This window comes from Pinus tabuliformis, chromosome 5_1 (genome assembly GCF_031772625.1).
Source record: "Pinus tabuliformis cultivar Carrire ecotype Pingquan chromosome 5_1, CPIR1, whole genome shotgun sequence".
NCBI lineage: Eukaryota > Viridiplantae > Streptophyta > Pinopsida > Pinales > Pinaceae > Pinus > Pinus tabuliformis.
The window spans coordinates 599,078,300-599,084,833 of NC_142305.1; the positions used below are offsets into that span (position 1 = coordinate 599,078,300).

General features: G+C 36.7%; 1 pseudogene; it reads right to left on the reverse strand.

Annotated features, from left to right (window-relative positions):
- Window positions 1-1,599: 1,599 nt before the first annotated feature.
- Window positions 1,600-4,774, reverse strand: LOC149166300 (receptor-like protein EIX2; annotated as a pseudogene).
- Window positions 4,775-6,534: the final 1,760 nt, after the last annotated feature.

Below are 6,534 nucleotides of genomic sequence, written 5' to 3' on the forward strand. Positions count from 1 at the left end.
GGTTACTAGTTCTTTTTTTTTGGATTTAAGGAAATAGGTTAAATGTCTAAGTTTTTTTTTGGGGATTTTACGAGATATCTTAATGGTCTTGCATATAGGGGAAGTGAAATGTTCCCTCTTACAGACCACCAAAAAGTAACTACATGTCACATGATTTTCATTGAATAACAATTATAAATTACCTAGTATTTACCACTAACACAATAATGACTATCCCAACTATTAATTTATCAACTGAATTATAATATGTTAATTATTATTAAAATATTCTCACAGATAATTACTAATTGATTAGTGTGACAAACGAAGGCTTACCATCTCCATTTAATACTCACCTTCAGATGGGCGCCTCAACAGCTCCATCCAATATTCCTTTTTGAAAGGGACTAATTCGATATATGGTTTTTTTGGTTTCCAAACGTTGGGTTGCATGCTTGGTATTCTAATCCGAGACGGACAATATTCATTTGCGAATTTAATTTCCATCATTAAAGTCAATACGAGTCCTATTTACATCCCATCATAGTCTGCATCAATTGGAATTTTCGCGGTGTATTAGCAAAACCCTAATCACTAGATAGGTTGTGCATGGCACCATCAAGAGCGAACCTCGGCACAAACCTCATGAATCTAGACGAACTTGCGCATGACGCTGAACATAAGTGATGTTGGCATGAACTTGCAAACCAAAACCTGCAAAATAAAGCGATCACGCCAAAACAATACGATAAAACCAAATAATATGGTAAACATTAAATAACAAATCGATGTTGCGACCATTGAGCATTTAACAACATTTGCAGGATAATACGGGATCAATTTGATATTCAGCGAAATTGAAACACTGATCGATTATCATTATAAGCCACGATTTCTTAGCCATTGTGCAAATTGAGATGATTCATGGAGATTGAAACATTTGGCTACAAGTTGTCTTTAAAAATAAAAAAAGATAACACACAAGATTAAGGTTTGAAATAACTCCGAAAACTAAATCTCGAATGGTAATGAAGCATATTCGGTAAAAACTGAAATAATCACCATCCACTTATCTTTTTTAAAAATAAACTAACGTTATTTACGATAATAATAATAATGAAACATGTTATTCAAATAAAATAATAAAATAGAAAAAAGATGGATGATATTAGATTTTTAGTTTAATATTATCCACAACCGTACTGGATTGAGGTAATTTGAAATTATTTAAAAGCGTGAAATTGCTTTTAAAAGACAAGTGATGCTTCTTTCTTGTACATAATTCGCAAAGGTGAATCAGGTCAGGCAAGACTATGATTAATTTTGAAAACAGAATAAGATATTGATTAGAAACATAGAAATTACATAAAATAAAGTAATACCCATTGGATGGACTATGTGACACATTTATAATGTAACACCTATAGGATGGACTATGTGACACGTTTATTTTAGTTATGGACATACTATTTATACAGTGATTTATACCCATTCACTAAATTTCGGAAGTATGCCCTTCACTTCCAAATATACCCCACTTTTATTCAAAACATGCCATAAACCTATCGGCTAACTGAAAGTATTTCCTCCCCAACCGCCTGCTGAGAGCCAATGCTCCTATCACACAAATCCTGTTACCCATCCAAATTCCATCCCAACTACCCATGATTCCCACCAATGCACTGAATTGTCACTATCGTCACCGTCCTCCTCTGGAATGTGGTCACTGCAATTTCTTGCAAGTGGGAGCCCACACAGCTCTGGATTACCGCGGAATGAAGATGCCCCAAATGTGTCGAAGTGCAGCCCATTTGGAATCCTCCCTGATAGATAGTTATTCGATAGGTTTAATCAGCCCAGACAGTTCAGATCTTGAAGTGTTACAGGTATTTTCCCTTCTAACTGGTTGCATGACATATCCAAAGTTTCTAAATCGATCATGTTACCAAATTCTCCGGGAATCTGTCCAGAAAAATGATTATGTGACAGATTCAATGTCCGCAGACCCTTCAGATATCCAATCTATTGGGGTATCTCACCCGTAAGGTTGTTTCCTGAGAGATCCATAGAAGTATCAGTCCAGAGGTCTTTGAAAATATAGGCCATTTCCTGACCCTTGTCCATCAAATTAACTTTATCTCTATAGTACTTTCCATATATAAGGTTCGCAGATTTGGAGATTGACCTCGTGAAATCTTCATCCGCCATTATCGATAAGTTTGAAAGCTGTAGCGGTATTGAGCCTGACAGATGGTTCATTGCTAGGTCAAGAATTTGGAGATTCTGAAGGTAGCGAATCTGGATCGGTATCTCACCTTCAAAATTATTTGATCCGAGAACAAGTATGCGGAGCTTTGAAAGATACCCAATCCATTCAGGCACTTTCCCTGATAAGTTGTTTCTACTTAGATCCAAAATTTCTAAGTTCTTGCAATTTTGCGGAGACATGGGAATCCTTCACCTCAACATGTTGTTATTGATGTGCAATACTCGAAGATTGTTCAGTTTTCCCAGCTCAACCGGCATCTGCGCTTGAAAACCATTATTTGTTAGATTCAACACAGTGAGAGAAGAACATACTTGAAGATTGTTCAGTTTTCCCAGCTCAATCTGCCCTTGAAAACCATTATTTGCTAGATTCAATACAGTGAGAGAAGAACAGTTACCTAGATATGAATGTTAGAAGAACAGTTACCTAGATAGGAATGTTAGAAGTCACGATTGCCGTTACACCAAAACCCGCAGGTGTTAGTAAACAGACACATCGCTAGATTTAAACACATGCTAGATTTAAGTCAACAATCTCCCACCAACGCGAGTGCTAGATTTAAGTCAACAATCTCCCACCAACGCGAGTCCAGTGTGTTTCGAACTCTAGACCTATGGCTCTCATACCACTTGTTAGAGTCACGTTACACCAAAAACTGCAGGTGTTAGTAAACAGACACATAGCTAGATTTAAGCACATGCCACGAAACACACTGGGAGGGTTAACCTTTTACACGGCCATTAAGAATCCAACAATGAAGGCAGTTGGCCAGCCAGCTTTTTGTCTGAAAGATCCAGAGCTTCTAGATACTTTGTTTGCTCACAAATGCAAGAAGGAATATCCCGGCCCAGTTGATTCGATGCTAAGAACAAAAAACTAAAAGACTTCAACATCGTGCACATTTCTGAGGGGATTCGACCTGTAATATTACTAGTTGACAGATCCAGTTCCACAGGGAAGCCTGCGGCAGATCTTGGTGGATGGGGAAGGCTGCCATGGAACTGATTCCCTCGTAACTCCACTTGCTTCACAAAAGTCGATGAGTTATACAGTTGAGGTGGTATTGACCCCTCCAGCTGGTTGTACGATAGAACCAACGTCTCAAGCTTTGGAAGATTCCACAGCCATGAAAGAATTTCTCCCTTGATTGTATTAGCGGCGAGATCCAGCCAAGTAACAGAACGTTGAGTCTTCAGAAAAACAGGAAACGTCCAATCTATCTTACAAACAGATAATCTCAACCCAACTAAAGAAAATGGCGGTGTCCACATGGAGGTGATATTGAAGGCTAATTTGTGATTGTGATTGGAGAGGTCAATATATTTCAGACTGCTGAGGCCGCTGAAGTGTGACTCTGAAATTGCTCCCCTCAAAGCGTTGTAAGGAAGACTGATATTGATCAGTTTAGACAAGGATCCTAGGGATGTAGGGATGGGCCCCGTCAAAAGGTTGTAGCCGAGGTCTAGTACATCAAGCGAGGAGAGGTGTCCTAGTGACTCTGGAATCTTTCCCTTCAATTTGTTGTGTCGCAGTTCTAGCACAGCTAGACATGATAGATTTCCTATAGAATATGGTAACGAGCCGTACAAACTATTATTGTGCATCCGGAAACTGGTCAGGCTCTTCCATTGGCCCTGAAAAACCTGAGAAAGACGAGAAAGAGGCTCAAACGGGAGATATCCACTGAGATTTGCACTGTTCAACTGCAGAGAGACCAAATTAGACATATTCCCTAACCAATTAGGAAATTCAGTGTCAAATGTGTTGTGATCAAGATGGAGGACTTGTAGGGAGGCAAGTCTATGCAGGGAAGGGGGAATGGAAGTTGGAACCCGTCAGTCCGCAATTTGCCATCGAAAGTTTTCTGAGGTGAGAAACATGACTTACTGCTTGTCCCCATGAGGACGACGTTGCGGAGAGATCGACTCCATTGAGAGAAAGATTTGTCAACGCCGTGAGGTTTGCAAGCCACGAAAGGTCAGGACTTGTCAACACAGAAGGCCCCATGGAGGACAGATCGAGTACTGTCAGGCTCGACAGATTTCCGAGCTGCCATGGAATGGGACCTGCAAATTCTGCTGTGGACAGGCTAAGGTATTTCAAGTTTTTCAAAAGACCCATCTCTGCAGGAATAGGTTGCCCAGTAAAATTATTGAAACTGATATCGAAACTCTCCAAAGCCGTCAGGTCACACAGTGCAGCAGGGCTGAAGGCACCACTCAAACCGCAATTACGCAAATCCAACGTAACAACATGGCCGGTCCGTGTGTCGCAAGAGACATGTTCCCATTCACAACAACTTGATGAAACATTCCAAGAAGCCAAACGCCTGGCTGGATTATGCAAACCACTTTTAAAGGTCAAGAGAGATTTCTTTTCTTTATCCAAACAAGCCGTCTCAGAAGACACAAACGTGAATGTACCAAAGAAAACTATGCAAAATATGAATATCCGCACAGCAAAACTTAATAAACTCTTTTGCATGGTATTACGAGTCAGCGACGCTTCTTGCTTTAAGGATTGCATTCCGCCTGTTTTCGTGATTGGGATATTATTAGGAGGGATACACCAAGGAAAACCAAAAAGAAATGATGGGTGCGTACGGATTGCGGAGAGGACATTAACAAAAATTGTGATGATGGCAGAGAGAGGACATTGATAAAAAAAACAAAACCATCGTGTGCATGGCAGAGAGAGGACATTAAAAAAAATTGTGTGGATGGCCTGGAGTACATTTAATTAATTTTGAGATAGTGCTTCAAAGTTACATAAAATATTATTTAATTTTTGTAAAATATTATTTAATTTAATTTTGAGATAGTGCTTTAAGGTCACATAAAAATATTATTTGATTTCTATATATCGGACTAAAGTCATATAAAAATATTTTAGCAGATATATTTAAGGTCACATAAATATATTAGTTAATTTTGAGATAGAACTTTAAAGTCATGTAAAAATATTATATAATTTTGATAAAGTGCTTTTCTTCGGGAAGTGATGTCTAAAGTCTACGAGCTTTGGACGCTTGAAGACGAAGTTCTAGCTGTACGAGAATATCTTGCCCATTATGGACGAAATGAGTATCAGAAGGATGACTCTTGAAGTATAAATATACGTTCGCACTCATTGATCGGCTGGGTCCTATTAAACCTAATATTTTGATGGCCGTATTGGATGGACTGTCAAATGGTTCATATACAGTGACTGCGGTACATATGAGCATATAAGAAAATAGCGAGCAGGAACTCCTGCGCCACAAATAGAATAGATGGAGTCGCAGGTCGGTTAGCCCAAAAGGAATATAGTGGCGATTCGATTCGCTGTTTAGTCCGTTCGCGTTAAACCCACTGAAGGTTAGTAAGAAATTTTCCAAAGAAAGTTAAAGAAGGAAGTTGCAGGGAGCGAGGGTTGAAGAAAACTAGAGACTAGTGTCAGACTATTCCAGAAGACTACAACTTTTCGTGGGTTTTCTTCTCGAAAGGAAAAGCATTGTCTATAAAGAAAATCCTAAATTATTAACAGCATAGCTCTTCAAAGACAATAGGCTTACCGTGAGTGTGAGCCTCACAGTAGTGTGCCCAAAGGAGGTACGAAGTTATTATTAACTATAAATCCATTAACCAAATGTAAGTACATTAATACACTGCCATAGAAATGTGACAGATAACTACTACGTACATGTATTAAATCTTGCAGCCACAATAATATATCAAGACAATATATATATTAGCACAATTATATTTATCAAGGTAAATATGGTTGGTATAGGTTGATAAGCTTATATCAAACATATATCAAACATATATCAGTCACATTTTCCAATATGGTTGGTATACGAGGATAAGGTTATATCAACCACATTAATAATTATTATGGGTATTTAAGATTATTAATAACTATATAAATATTAACAACCAAATTATTTATATATTACAATATAAATATTATATTAATATTATAATAATTATATAAACTCCTAATATATATTAATTAATAATAAGAATATCTCATAATAATATTAGATTATTTTTATATTATTTAAATAACCTAATAATATAAAATTATAATAATAATAATAATAATAATATTTGATTATAATATTATAATAATATTATATTATTATAATAATACACAAATACAATTATTATTATAATAATAATATAATCAATATTATTATAATAAGAACAATAGAGACTAATTATTTATTATTTATGATAATTAATAACTATACAAATAATAGCAACTACATTCTTATATTTTTATATATTTATGCTTATTATATT